This window comes from Vicugna pacos, chromosome 17 (assembly GCF_048564905.1).
Source record: "Vicugna pacos chromosome 17, VicPac4, whole genome shotgun sequence".
NCBI lineage: Eukaryota > Metazoa > Chordata > Mammalia > Artiodactyla > Camelidae > Vicugna > Vicugna pacos.
The window spans coordinates 49,132,202-49,147,137 of NC_133003.1; the positions used below are offsets into that span (position 1 = coordinate 49,132,202).

A 14,936-nucleotide genomic window follows, 5' to 3' on the forward strand; every position below is an offset into this window, starting at 1 on the left:
CCTTACACTGCAAATGACTGCTACAGGTTCGTGCCACTGTGCCAAATGCTGGCAGTTTTACCCACCTTTGCTTTTCACCATTAGTGAAAATGTCAGGATAAACCATAAGATTTTAAAGATGCTGACTGGGGACATGTGTCTGTTACACTTTCACACAGGACAGTCTCTGACTAGTTGATGCTGATGGCAGACAGCTAACAGCAAAATAACAAGCCCAGCCACGTCTGTAGATTCATCTATTTTAAGGCGTTAAGTACACTTCTACTGGTGAGATACAGACTTCATGTCTGTGCACAAATCTTAATGTGACAGTTACTGTATTGTTAAAAAGAGGCACTACCATGATTGTTTACTTCTCATCCCACAGACATTCAGCAGCATCAACTGCGTATGGCTTTTTATGAAGTGTATCGGCTATTGTGTGTGTTCCACCAGCCAGTGTCACACAGTCTAACTTATCCTTTAAGATACTTCAGTAGGTTGTATTGTAGTTTCTTTGGAGAGGATTCTTCCAATGCATTATACAACTGTGATATATTAATTTCATACTTCTAACATTTTTAGACACAGATGAGGTGTAGTTGTGGGTTGAACATGTAGTCTTCCAATCTTTTTTAAGCCAATGATCCATTCTTAAATAAGAAAACTGTAAGTTGGTTTATTTTCAACATAGCTATTGATTTTGGAGGTACAACCTAAACAGTGAGTTAATTTCTAAAGACACAATATTCATACCCTAAACCTATTAGGAAATTCTGGAAAACTCAAGAATATACAGCACCACTAACATCAGTGATGATGTCATCACACATCACGTAGCCTCTAAACACCTGTGAGAATGAGTTGAAAAGGTAAATTACATCTGAGTATTATTAAGTTTTGACCCTGTGCTTAGGCAACAGGGATACAGCCCAAAACAAGCAATGTCATTCCCTCAAGGAGCCACCTTAAAAAAGCAGGAAAAAAAAACCCCAATTACTAATTACAATTGTGAGAAGTGCTATGACATAATTCAAGTCGGGAACACAATATAGGGGAGTTAAGAACGTCAAGGAAGTCTTCCTTGAGAAGTGATGTGTTGAGACCATTCTTTTCAGTGACTGACATCCAGTCAGTTATTGAGTCCTTTAACTTCCTTTCCATTTTGATTGCTGTCACTATCTCAGACCCCATCACTTCTGGTCTGGACTATCACACAAGAACCTAAGTGATCTCCTTTCAACCCCACAACCCACCTTGTGTGCAAACAGATAAATTTCCTGAAGACTGTGTCATTAGAGAAAGACAGTACCCTAAACTGGTAAGGAATACTGACTAAGCAAGTCAGGCCAGAATTTGAATCCCTGACCCTTAATTAGTTGGTGTGTCCACAGGGAAGTTGTTTAACTTTACTGAGCTTTAGGTTCCTACTCTGTAAGATGAGGTTTTATGTGTCTAAACCACACTGAATAATACACTAGCAGAGTTTAGCACACTATCTGGTACACAACTGGCACTCAGTGAATATTATTAGTTCATTTCTTCTAACCTATGTTTCCATTAGCTTTTGCCTACAGTATACACTAGAATAGGTTGCCATTACTTATTACAGTAAGAAGTCTGGGATGAGATTTTAACCAAAGGTCAGTAAAAAAGTCTGTAAAGAGTGTTGACCAAATTGACAAGGATTCAGACACTAGAGATGGGCTTAGTTAACTGGTTAAATGGGTCTATAAATGTGAACTGAAAATGTGTTACTGTTGTCAGCAGGAAGAACCAATCTTAAACATGGTTTTTAAAAAAACCTAAAAAGAACGAGAAAATAAAGGGTGATTACCAGTACAAACTAAAGGTTAGTAATGACTGTGACCTTCAGGGAGCAAAGCTGGAAAGTAGGATTAAATGTAACCATGACTTTGAGATACAATCAGAGAGGCAGAAGGAGTCTCTCTAGTCACCAGGAAGGTATACAGCATGTATCCCAGGAATAAGTCATCAAGTTCAGCTCTGGCCTAGATCAAACAAACCCAAGTATTTTATTTCATGCTTTTAACAGTTCTCTAATAATCCAGTTTCTCACCCACTCCATCAAGACTGGAAAGTCATGGCTAAGGAAAAAAAGTCTTCTGGAGAAATATGTCCTCCACTATAAAGTAGGATGCTGCTAGGGAACAAAATAAGAATTCTCAGCCTGCAAAGTCAAGTACCAAGATTCCTGGATATGTGACCTCACAAGGTACTCTACAATTAAGACCGGCCTGAAATTGATAAGATAGTCTTACTCTTGTGACACTGATCCCTATCATATTCTGGATTAAGTTACAAACCATAATTATACCAAATTTCTTCCACATATTAAAAAATATGAGAAACATGTAGCTCCAATTTTGCAAATCTTAAAAAATAAACAAATAAAAGCCCTTACAAAACCTTCAACCCTGTCATGCAAGTACAAGTGTTCACTCTAATTTTTGTCCTAGGAGTATAAGAAATAATATGACTCCACTTCAAAAGGTTAGGTAGCCAGTTTATTTTCAAAATTGTAATAAAGTCTACGGAAGTAAAACACAGGAAGAGGATAAGTGCAGTGGTTTGTACAGGAAACCCAAGGAAGAGCTGAATGGTGGACAGATGTATTCAGAGACCATGAGGCCATGAATAGGACATTAGGTGACTTGGTTTAAATATGATCCTAAAGTTTTTCCATAAAAGGAACCTTGTTTCTGTGGACTTAAACTATTATCTGAAAACCAAGTTCACACATACATTAATAAAATCAACATTTACTGAGTATCCAGCTCTGTGTTCAGGCAAGGGGGAATGAAAACCAAATCCATTATCCTTGAGGAATGCATTTAGTGGGAAAAAGACAAAAAAGGGAACATTCTTGCTCAAAAACATTTACTTGCAATATTTTAACAATCTTTTAAAAACAAAACAATCTGACCTACAAGTTTCCAAGACTATAAAATATTACTATTTTTTTGCCTTTCAAAATGTTTCCCCATTCAAGTTTTTTGGTGGAAAAAATTAGGGACAAAGTAGAGGGAACATACAGTTTCCATGAAGGTGTAATCATTTCTGTCAGACAGGCATACTGTAGCCCCAGGGCTATATCTGCAGTGTGATTTCTGGGCCACCAACATAAGAAGCATACAAGGAACTTGAAAAAGTCACAGAATTCTAGTGCCTCCTGCACCATCTTAACTGAATTCAGAATTTCTGGGTGTGCAACTGGAAATATGCATTAAATAGCAAGCCAATTGTGTGCAGTTAAATCTCATTTTTAGGAGAAATTTTAAGTAAAAAAAAAATTCTCTTTAAAAAATAAATTGAAATTTATAAGATGCTATCCATATTAGCACATAAATCAAAAAGCATTTTGGTGTTAAAATATCTTAATTTATACTTCATCAGGGTGAAAACTTACTCTGTGATGGTTTCCCATAACTTAAGATATGATACTTAGGGCCTCTTCTGATGGAAGTTTTTCCAAAATTGAAAACCTGTATAACTGAAATTTAGGGCTAGTTTCATTAACATCAACTATAGTCCTAGTCCTCACCAAACTTTTGTCACCAACTGAAATCCCACTTCCCTAAAATATATTATGCATTCTTTTTTGAAATCCAAACTAGTCAACACTTGCTTTCTCAACACACTGTTGTCCAAGGCAGGTTTATCTTTAGGAATGGTTAGATTTAGCTTTCAGCTGAAGTATAGAAATAATTATTTAAAAAAAAAAAAAGCCAAAAGCCTCTAAACGAGCCAGAGAGGTTCAACATCTATTTCCTTACTGCTCGTGATGATGAGAAAATTATCAATGTCCATATTAGGCATTTTGCAATCCACAACACAAGATTGTGGCTATAGCCACATCATCCACAGTGGCAATTTAAATTCAAATTACATAAAATTTAATCTCAGTTCTTTAGTTACAACAGCCACACTTCCAGTGCTCAGGAGTAATAGATGGTTAGTGGCCACCATATTGGTCAGTGCAGCTACAGAACATTTCCATCACTGCAGAAGGTTCCATTGGACAGTGTTAAACCACAGCACTAGCAAACATACAAAAAACTGAGAGACCAATCTATCAAACCCTATAAAGACATCTACATGTCGCTTCCTCCATTTTATTTACAATTGGCTAGACATGAAGGAATATACTACGAGCTTTGGTACAAGACTCAACAGGAGCCTGTGCCCTAAAGAAGCTCAGAATAGTTAAGAGGATTTAAACAAGCAATGACAACGACCGGAAAAGTGCTATGATTCAGCCTGCTATGGGAGCAGGAGAAAGTAACACTAACTTGTTTAAAAGGGAGTCTGGCTTAAAGGACAACAGATCACAGAAGGCACCATCACAGGGGAGATATTTGAATCTTGATAGTCTTTACTTGAAGGGTGAAGACTATCAAGGGTAGCATTCCAGAAGGAACCACCCTACAATAAGGTCTGATAATGTCATTATGCTTTGGGCAAACAGCAATCAATTCCCTGTGACTTGAGGTAGAATAGTAGTGTTTGTGGGTTTATGTGGAAAATTGTGGCAAATGAAAAAGCTGTTAAGAAAAGATGAGGTCAGGCCACTGAGGGACCTTGTATATCACATTCCTGCTGATGGAACTCATCCGGTAAGTAGTTAGGAACCAGTATAGGAGCTGCATCAGTTGTTTTCCCACTCTAACTGTATGCTAGGACAACTGTCCTGGCAATACATACAATGTAGCAGACCGAGACATTGGTTGTAGGCTATTAGCAGCTTGGCTACTGAACTCAGTTACTAAGTGATGAAAATGGTAACAGAGAGATTGAAAAGTATTCAAAGAATTTAAAAGGGAGATGTTGCTGAACCTCACGTCCAGGTCTCAGTAAAGCAGTAGTCAAGATCATCTGGGCTGTGAAGAGGGTGAGTAGAATCCCAGTTGAGGGTAAAGAAGAAAATGAAAAATCAAGGTAAACACTAAAGAACATCCGTAAAAGAACAATAAACATTGCTGGGCAGGACTGAGGCCTCTGCTCTACTTGGGTAACCTTAATTGGTTGTGGAACCTGTCTGGTTTCATGACTCACCGGGCTACCAAAACAGGAGAGGAGAAAGCCAGTATGTCTGGGGACTAGACGAGTGAGTACAACAAACAGAAAATTGGCTGAAAGTATGAGTGAGAGTTGCTAAAATGCCTGAACCTAGGGATGCAAGGGTGGGGGCCTAAATGTTAAGAACAAGATTTCATCTGAGATGCTGTACTTCGGCGATGTAGCCAAGGTCTCAAATAGGGTGAGTATAAAACCCAAGTGATCATGCCTTTAATGTACCTCCCTTTATCCCTATGAAAAATGCGACAAAAGAACCTTAAGTACTAATAGCACGCAGTCTCACTGCATAAAATCGGCCCCAGGTGATTCCTGGACTCCATTTCCCTCCTCTACCCCTATTATAATTACTTTGTGACACAAACTCAAGTCTGTGGCTAGATAGAGAAATTGGACTCGTCCTCATTTTTACACCAGCTCAATCCCCTGCAGGACAACGCCCAGGAATCAGGTTAAGCCCGGGCAAAAGAATCCCGCCCTTAATCGAGAAGGAGCGACTCGACATGGAGGCGATGACGAGATCGAGGGGGAGGGAGGGATTCTTCTAGGCCCAGGGCGGTCCTTAGGAGACTGGAGGCAGCAGAGAACTCCCATAAAGGTATTGCGGCACTCCCCTCCCCCTGCCGAGAAGGGTGCGGCCTTCTCTCCGCCTCCTCCACTGCAGCTCCCTCAGGACTGCAGCTCGCGCCGATTTTTGGAGAACATGCGCCTCCCACCCACAAACCAGCAGGACCGACCCCCGCTCGTTCCTCCACCCCCACGGGTCCTGGAGCAGGTCGCGTTAGTCTCGTCCTTCAGGCGGCCGGCGCCCAGGGCGGAGCCGCAGTCGCCACCACCCAGAAGCCTCGGCCCGGCAGCCCGCCCCCGCCTCCAGCGCGCGCTTCCTGCCACGTTGCGCAGGGGCGCGGGGCCAGACACTGCGGCGCTGGGCCTCCGGGAGGACCGTACCAACGGCCGCCTCCCCTCCGACCCGCGCAGTGGTTTCGCTCATTTGGGACCGAGCCAATAGCAAGGGGCCGTTCCTTGGACTTCAGCAGCCAATCAGATGCTGAAGCCGAGAGGGCGGCGGGTAAACCGACTCCCCCGAAGGAAGAGGAGGGTGGCAGGACGCCCGCTCGGGAGCCACTTTCACTGACCCTCCCCTCCCCACCGCGGGAGGCCGACCGCACCCGCCTGTCCAGCTCTCTCCCCACCCCACCCCACCTACTTACCCACCCACCCAGGGGGCAATGCGAGTCCCTAGGCGGCTGCGCACTCCCGACGCTGTAACTGACAGGCGCTTTACTCCAACCAAAACACGCCATTTGTGTTTTCACACACGGCGGGAGGAGAAACGACCAATCAGTGACAAGAAGAGAGCCGGAAGCGCTCCTCCCTCTGCAGGAGCAATGGCTCCATCGGATTCGAGCCTTTTCCGCTCCCTTCTCCCTCCCTCTCCGGTTGCCGCAGGGCGGGCCGCATTCCCGCCAGCCTCTGACCACCTCTTTCCAATCCAGCGTAACAAACGCTACGGTCCCAACTTCCCGCGGGAGAAGGCGCCTCCCTGCTACCAGCTAGACGACCTCAGCCACCCATCCCCCCCAATCGGCCAGGCCTCCCCCTCCACCAGAGTCCCGCTCCCCTACCTAGCCGAGGCTCTCTGAGGAGCCGGAGCCCCAGAGCACAGCCTCTTCTCTAGGCGGCCCCGGCGGCTTCCGCTGATTGGCGGCGAGCTAGCCAATGGGTGCGGGGCGGTGGGCGGAGGGGCCAATGGCGCGGCGGGAGGGGGCGTGTCCCGGGTGCCCCTGGCGCCGGCGCTGGGAATCCCCGTGCGATCAGTGGCGTTTCCGCTCGGGCAGCGGGCTGAGTGAGCTGCTGCTGCCGCCGCCGCCGCCGCCGCCGCCGCCGGGGGAGGGGCGGCCGCCGCCCGCCTGCGCTCAGAGACTCACGCAGCCCCAGTCCCGCCAGTCCGCCAACACTGTAGTGCCGGCCCCCCCCTTCCCTGGCCCTTCCCCCTCCCCGCCTTTGGCTCGCTCCGCCTTTCTGCCCCCCACCCCCACCTCACGGGTTCGGGCCATTCCCGGCCAGGAAACGCCGTGGCGCCGCGTTGGGCCTAACTCGAGTCCTGCTGCCTCTCGGGAGTGCCGTGCGCCGCAGCCCGGGCCCAGGCCTGGGACAAGGTAAGGGTCCGACAGAAAAGAGAGACCTACCCTCACGACCGGGCCCCGGGGGAGGGAAGGGTCACCTCCTCCGTCTCCCCGCACTTGCTCTCGGGACGTGGGCCTGGCCCTCTCCAGGCTTTCAGCAGGAGGATGCTGCCCCTTCCCATCCCCCTCAACACCCCCCACACACCGTTGCACCCCTCTTTCCCTGGCAGAGAGGCCCCCTTCGGAATCCAGTCGACCCCGCTACTCTTTTCGCGTCTTTCCTGGGTCAGGACGCTTCCCCTCCCCCCATGGCTCTTCACCCCTTTTCCTGGGAACTGCCTACTCCACGTTTACCTTTTACTTGAGGTTAGGCCTCTCGCTGCCCTCCTCTCAAAATACACAGGCACACTTTTTTCCCCCTCCCTAAGCCCCCCCCCTTTTCGCGCGGCCTTGTAACAACTCTGATCGCTCTGGGGGCTCGATCCCCCCCCGCCCCCGTAATGTTCCTGGACGCCTTCTCTCTCGTTCTGGGGTCCCCATCGCTGATGATTGCTTCCTTTCCCACACTGAAGGCATTACCTTCGCCACCCCCACCTCACGTTCTCGGGTTCTCAGTGGCGTATGCCCCAGTAGCTCTGAGATGGCCGTACTGAATTTGTAGGGTTCTAGCTTGGAGTTGGGCCAGGTTGTGTCGTTTTCCCTGCCTTGGGCGTGGGGAGCGATCGTTTGAGAACGTCTTTAAAGGCAGAAAAACGTACCCCTTTATGAATTCCCTTTTCCTCTGCGTGGAATCCAGGGATGCGAAGTGAATGGTGGTGAGAAAAAGCCCTGTTTTTTAAGTAGGTGAATCGCGGGAGAGGGAAAGTTTTAACTGTTGGGAAAGCCCCTTCTATGCTAATTTATTCTCTAGAGCTCCTTTGCTTGCCTCGCTTCTTAGGAATAACTGGTCTTTCCCTTGGATACTGATGCTGCAGCCAGCTCTGCTGGTCTGGGTCAGGGGTGCGTGTATGACCTGCATTTTCTGCTTTCTCATGTTACTTGTGCAATGTGTTCACCACTAACTCATTTCTTGCCCAGACCTCTGGGTTCCATTGGGCTTTGTCTATACTTAGTTCATTTTTCCAGTTTTTCCGGTGCTCATAGTACTGAAAGAATCCCCAGGTCCTCTCCTAATTTCTTTTATCATTTGATTAGACAAGATGCATTTAAATGACATATTGGTGACCAAGGTCATATTTACATTTTTTTGTTGGGCAGATGTTACATAGCTGTACTTTGGGAAGGATCCAGCTGAGTTGAGTGTTCTGAGCTTTTCAGGAGAATGTGTACCCCTATTTGGGAAAATTCCTTGATGATTAGTTTTTTGTCATTGTTTTTAGGTCACTGAGAAAAATTATAACTGGTAATTCTAGGTGTGTGGAATCTCAGCTAGCACTAAAGCAGAAGATATTCACATTATCAGAGGTTTTTTGGCCTCTTGGAAGGCAGAGGTAATTTTTTTTATTGGATTTCTACCAGTTTTCTCAAAAGGATCACTCGTTTTCTTCTATAGCCAAAAATTCTGGCCTGTTATGTGATTAGAGTGGTTTGGACAGACAGTCATTATGTATAGAAAAATGAATTATGTCCTTTCATAGGACATAACACAAGCCTCTGTCTTTAGCTGCAAATTTAGATTTGACTAAAGAGAGTGTTTGGCAAATTGGCCTTTCAAAGACTGAAGCCTTAATCTTCACTCCTAAATTGCGGGCTTAATTAAAATGGATATTTGGAATTTGGTAAATGTTGATTTTTCTAATAAAAGGCCTTAGTTCAAACTAAAAGGGAGACCTTAGGATTGTTACTTTCTAAAAGCATAATTCCAGTCCTTTTGGCATGGAGCACTGGTCCAAGAAAAAAAAAAAGAGTGTGTAAGGAGTGGGGGTGGGGTAAGGAGAAGGTTGTTCCTTTGGGTTGGATCACAGGGGTGAGTATACAAGGCAGCAGCAGCTGCTGGCTCTGGAGCTCTGGTTGCTACGTGAGAAGCTTGAGTAGTGCTGGCTGCTGTCTCCAGGGAAGGACAGCAGTGCAGCGTCCATTAATGCTGTTGGCTGCAGGGAGCTGCACTTAGGCGATGGCTGCTTCAGGACTGAGAAGAAACCTTGCTTTCCTGGGAATTTTCACTGCTGAGCTGGTTTGCATTTTACTGATGGGGAGATGAGCATTAGCAATTCATAACCTTCTACCCATTTATGGATATCCGCATCTGGAAACTGGATCATAGTTAAAGACTATTCTTTATGGTCTGGTTTTTGTTTTTTTGGCAGATATTTGGTTTTTTATCTGGGGATTTTGCTTGGATAGGACTGAGAGTTCTGTTCGAATTTTGATTTTTCAATCTATTTAAAACTAAAGTAATAAGAATTTAAGAATCTTCCTGAGAACGAGAATGGGGGAAATATCAGTTCATTTTTCTGTAACTGATGTGTTTTCCTTCATCTCTTTTGTCAGTTAATCAGTTTTAATACTTCATTGTTTGTATGTCGTCTTCCAGATGTTAGAATGATTATTAAATATAAACATCAGAAGTATTCTTTTATTTTCTGAATTAGTAATAGACTTCTCCAGATTAGATTATTTCTTTACAATTTGACCTATCATATTGATTTATTATAATATGTGTTGAATATAGTCTTCTAAGATCACAAGAATGTGTGTGTTTGGCCATGGTCCATCTGAAATGTAGGACAGACTAGAAGAAATATTCAGAAATTGAATAAATCTAGTGTCCAGGATACTTGAGAAGATGCCTCTGAGCCCCTTATGTGATCTCCCTTCCCCCACAGCTCTTATACTTTATGAAGATCTCTGATTAAGCAGAATAGTTGGTTGAGTATGGAAGTACTTAGAGGAGAACCACCACCCCAGGATACCATCAGTTACGTACAGTACTTAACAGTTGCCAATGTGTTTTCTTCCCCCCTCCAAGACTCTTGCATCTTACATTATTTTTTTTCCTCAGAATTTTGGTATTTTCAGTTTTGTGTACATGTACACAATCATCTATACTGTGTAGTATGACTCTGGCGTTTGTGGCAGGGAACCAAAAAGAATGGGAATCAGTTTTGTCATTCACAAATATGGCTTGCATTGTCTCTCAGTGATAGAGGTGGACTAAAGCAACAGAACCTTTAATGGATAATATTTTAGGTGGTTCTAAGACTTTGGATTCTCATGTGTAGAAGATGCTATGTCAGATAGATAGGGTTTCACTTACACTGGCTTTAACTAAACATAGTTAAGGTATAAATGTCTTTTAGTTTGTTATTTAATATGAAAGTTACCTTATAAAGTAATTGCTTTTAACTCGTATTTCCTGTTTGGAACCTGTTATGAGCCTAATGATTTCCTTTGAATCATAGAGGGCCTTTTCATAGGATTTATTTAACCAGTATGCTTGGAAATTTTAATATCTTTTGATAATGTTTTGTGTACAGGAACATACATACTTTCTGAATTTATTTTGGCTTTTCTGGAGGAGAGTGCCTATTTCATTTTTCGCCTTTGGACAGGAAAATTAGACAATACAAAATGTAGATGTGCAGATAGCCACTTTTATTTTACCCTCTTCATATTCATATAACTTATAAAACATTAGGCCATAGTTAATGACAATGATTATTAGACACATCTTAGTGAGAAATTGGATCGTGAATAGAATTTTCTTATAACTTCTGGTACAACTGTTGATTTGTCAGTTTAATTTGAAACTAGAAGGCCTAGTAGTGAATTTTATTTATAAATTTTTTTTCAGGTATTGAAAACTAAACTTATTGATAGGGATGTTTTGTTTAAGACAGACAAAACTTACTTTGACCCTGTTAAATTGTGAGATAGTACCTGTTTAGTAATACAACTGGTGGTTATTTGTAATTTGATGAAAAACAGCCTTTGAGTGACGCTCCTTAGAAAATAAGTATAATGTACCTGAGATAAACAGGGATTGGTACCATTCCTTACTGCCAAAAATTCCAAAATATGTGGTGAAATGGCATTTTTAACCTTTTCCTTGATGCAGTGATTGATTTCTCTCACGATAAAGATTCAGGGAAGTTCATAAAAGATTGATAGAATATCATTTCTTCATTTCTTTAACTTCTCAATACATGTTTTGTTAAATCAGTTAGAGTCTTATGAAAAGTATCCTGTTGTATATTCATTCTAAATTAAGTAAAAGATACCCAGTTACTTGGCAGGGGGCTAGGGGATGGGTTGGAAAGCATCACTTTATAGAGAATTCTGTTACTCTGACAGAGTATATTCAGGCTTTAAACACTTTGTGGTGGAAATTATGAGAGATAATAAAGGAACGATGAAGCAGAATATCTGTCTATATGAGCCCTCACTGAGCAAGGAATTTGTAATCCCATCCTGCCTCACTTTTTCTATCATATTGATACTTCAGTGAGAGACGCAAGGGTCACATTAAGTATCTGATATGAGGATAGGGAAAAGGAATTTTCTGCTTATTGGAATAATGTCTTAGTATTTTTAAAACACTTAAGATTATTGGCCAGTTTGGCCTGATACATACGACTGTTGATTTGGTCTGACTGCTTTCTCTTTCTCTTCTGTGCCCTTCTATCTTCCTTGAAGCATGAGAATTCTCAGTTTTGATGACGAATTAAAGTAATAGGAATCATTCCTTTAGCTGTGTTAGTCATGTATATACACCTAGAACTGAGGATACTCCTCGGCCAGTGTTATAAATCACAAAAAAAGCAGTGGATGTAGGAATTTATACAAAATTTATTTCTAACTGAGGATTCAAGTTTTTGATGTGCTACCTAATGGAGGGAAAATGCTGAATTCTTGCTGCTCTGCTTGAAAAAAATAGATGGAAGCATGGGAGGAGCCTGAGACCTCTGCAGCAAGATTTGGTCTGAGTAGAAAAGGAAGATTTTTGTTTCAGATTGCCAGCTGCTAATGTCAGACTGACTCCCTTATTACGCCTCTAGTTGGCCTGTCAATATGGCCCAACAGCTAGATAAGTGCGGGGCAGGACAAAGGGCTCTTTGCACAGCAGGGAGGCAGTGTTGGTGGGGGAGGGGCAGAAGGTAGGAAAGGCAGGAGGGGAGGTTCTTTTCCCTGGGAGATTATTCAGTTTGGCATACAATTAAAGAAATCATTTATACTTCCCACTCGAGCTCTGAATTTGTGCCAGTCATATATTATTAACCCCAAATTTAGTATATCCCTGAATATCTGGTAGGAATCCATCCCCTCTTGCTCCAAAGAAAAATAAAAAATTAAAGCTCTGTGTAGGTTAAAAGAAAATAAATCTCATGTTCTCCACTCTTCTAAATACAAAGCATCTCCCGAGTAGACCAGTTCTAGAGCATCTAACAGCTGAATTCTCATTAAAAAATGGAAAAGAATATTCTATACAAAAAATATTTTTTCTATTTCATTATATATATTGTCCTTAAATTGGGATTAGACCAGAATAAGTAGAATAATTTGTTTCCCATTGTGAAATAGTTGCATATTGTTAGCTCCAGTTTTATATCACTAATATGGAGAGCACCCTCCAGCATTCAAGTGTTGGGTTGCAGTCACGTGAAGTACTAACTGAAGAAAGGCTACTTATTGTTTCAGTCTCATTCCTACTTCCTGGAGAACCTGATATTCCCTGGAGACTATCCACGCCACCCCACCCCACCCCACCCCACCCACCCTTTTAGGTTAGGCACAGCCTTGTTTGATAACATATGTGCTCAGCTCCCAACTGAAGGTGGGATGGTTGCATCTAGTTAGAATTCATATGAATCATAGAATTGGAAGAGGTGTGTCGGTTATCTATCCCTTCAAGCAAAATCATAATGAAATATTTCAAAGTTTGGGCCGCTGTAGAAGTTTTCATTAAAATGTGAAAAGGATCATTGTCCTGAACAGTATTTGTAGTTATTTTTAAAATAAATGGCAGGGAATATATATGTGCCAATTCTTTTTTAAAATCCAGAATATTAAAGAACTGAATTCACAGACAAATCAGATAGCAATTATTTTGATTGCAAAAGGATTCCTACTTTATAAAAAGTACATACTGAGGATCTTTTCCATGTTTAACATTCTGAAAGAATTTGATTTTTAGAAATAATTGGTTGGAACTCAGTTTTCTAGGTATATCTGTTGCTTGAATTGAGATACCACCTGTATTGCAATGTTATTAAACTAGCCTGAAAGTTTTCCCTTCTATCCAGACTGCAGGAGAAAATAAAGGAAACTGGAGAGCTAATTTTTGCTTATGGATTCAGAGCTTGTGGCTGTTAGCAAAGAAGAGATGTTTTAACTTAATAGAGTAACTAAAAGCTGCCTTTAATGCTCATTGTAATATTAGGCAAACTTGACCAAATTTAGTGTCATTACCCTCTGTAAAAGAAAGATAAATGTGTTACCCACTTAATGTTATATTTTTAAGTGCAGTGGTCTTGGCAGTAATGGTATATTTTGATCTGAAAAGGGAAATTTGAGTGCCTAATTATTGCCATTAGTTAGAAGGTTTTTTTTTCAATCTGTAAAATAGTAACAACATTAACATGAAATTTAATGGGCTGTATTTTATATTACTATAGAAATTTAGCGTAGTCATTTCTTCTCTTTATACTTCCTTCACATGGATTATTTCCATAGATTTGTGGGACTAAAATAGAAGCCATCTAGTTCAAACCCTGGCCTCCATTCCAGACAGTTTTCTCTGCATGTACTAAGACTCACATTTGCTAGCATTAGAGTAAACATCCTTTGCGCACATGCATGTACACACACACGCACGCGCGCGCACACCACTCCTAAAATAATTAGAAGTCTCTTCCCAAATAATTAGAAATCTCTTTATCCTGACTAGTGCTCCTTTTACCTGAATCATGCCAGAGACCCTAAAACATTCCTGGCAAAAGTAGGGGGGTGCATTTTGATCCCAAAGGTTGTGTTAAATGCTTTGGCTCCCCAAACAGCTAATCTCATTTCAGTAAGACCCAGCCAGCAATAGGCTAGAATGGAGGTGAAACACAGCTCTGTACCTCATCTTGTCTGTGCAGCTGCTCCACCTTATTTCCTGCTATTATTATCCCACAGTGCCTCTCCCCAGCAAAAAAGAAAGTAGGACAAAGAGGAAACATTGGATGGGCTAATATGATTTTTATTATGGTTAGATTGTGGGTTTGTTTATATGTACCTAAATACAGAGCTAATTTGTCCTATTCTTAAAAGTCAGTAGCAAAAGAAATTTTATAACTTTAGTGATCTTCCATATTCTTTCTTGATAATCCATTTCAGTTCTTAGCTTTACAGGAAAAAAATGTTTTTAATCATACTTAATTTTTATTGGTTGTTCACCCAATCATTATTACCGACAGATGCCACTGTGAGTATTATTAGCTTGAAGAAAGGGAGAGTCTCTTCTGTAGATAATATTTGCAATTTGAATTGGGAATTACTAATTTGTGTAACTTAGATATATGACTAAAATAAGGTTAAGGAATTAAACCTTTATGTGTGTTTATCCTTTTACCTACAAGCTGCATAATTTATATTCTTCAAGCCTTCTTTTTCCCATACCACCCCCTCGAAACAAGAAATTTTATTTTTGTCATTTTTGTTGTTTTCTGATGCTGAGATTTTCTCCTCTCCACTCCTGAAATGTGAAGACTCAGATAAAACCCAGTAATCTAATAAGGTGTGTGCTCTGCTGAA

General features: G+C 42.0%; 1 protein-coding gene across 10 annotated transcripts in view; it reads left to right on the forward strand.

Moving 5' to 3' along the window:
- The first annotated feature begins 6,899 nt into the window (after window positions 1–6,899).
- The window catches only part of SETD5 (SET domain containing 5), a 72,570-nt gene continuing 64,533 nt past the window's right edge, over window positions 6,900–14,936 (forward strand). For 3 of the 10 annotated variants that reach the window (XM_072941769.1, XM_072941775.1, XM_072941770.1), the window contains exon 1: window positions 6,900–7,235. The gene's annotated coding sequence lies outside the window, so the exon portion shown is untranslated. The remainder of the gene's footprint in view (window positions 7,236–14,936) is intronic. The other 7 variants (XM_072941767.1, XM_072941781.1, XM_072941768.1 and 4 more) reach the window with 3 other exon arrangements.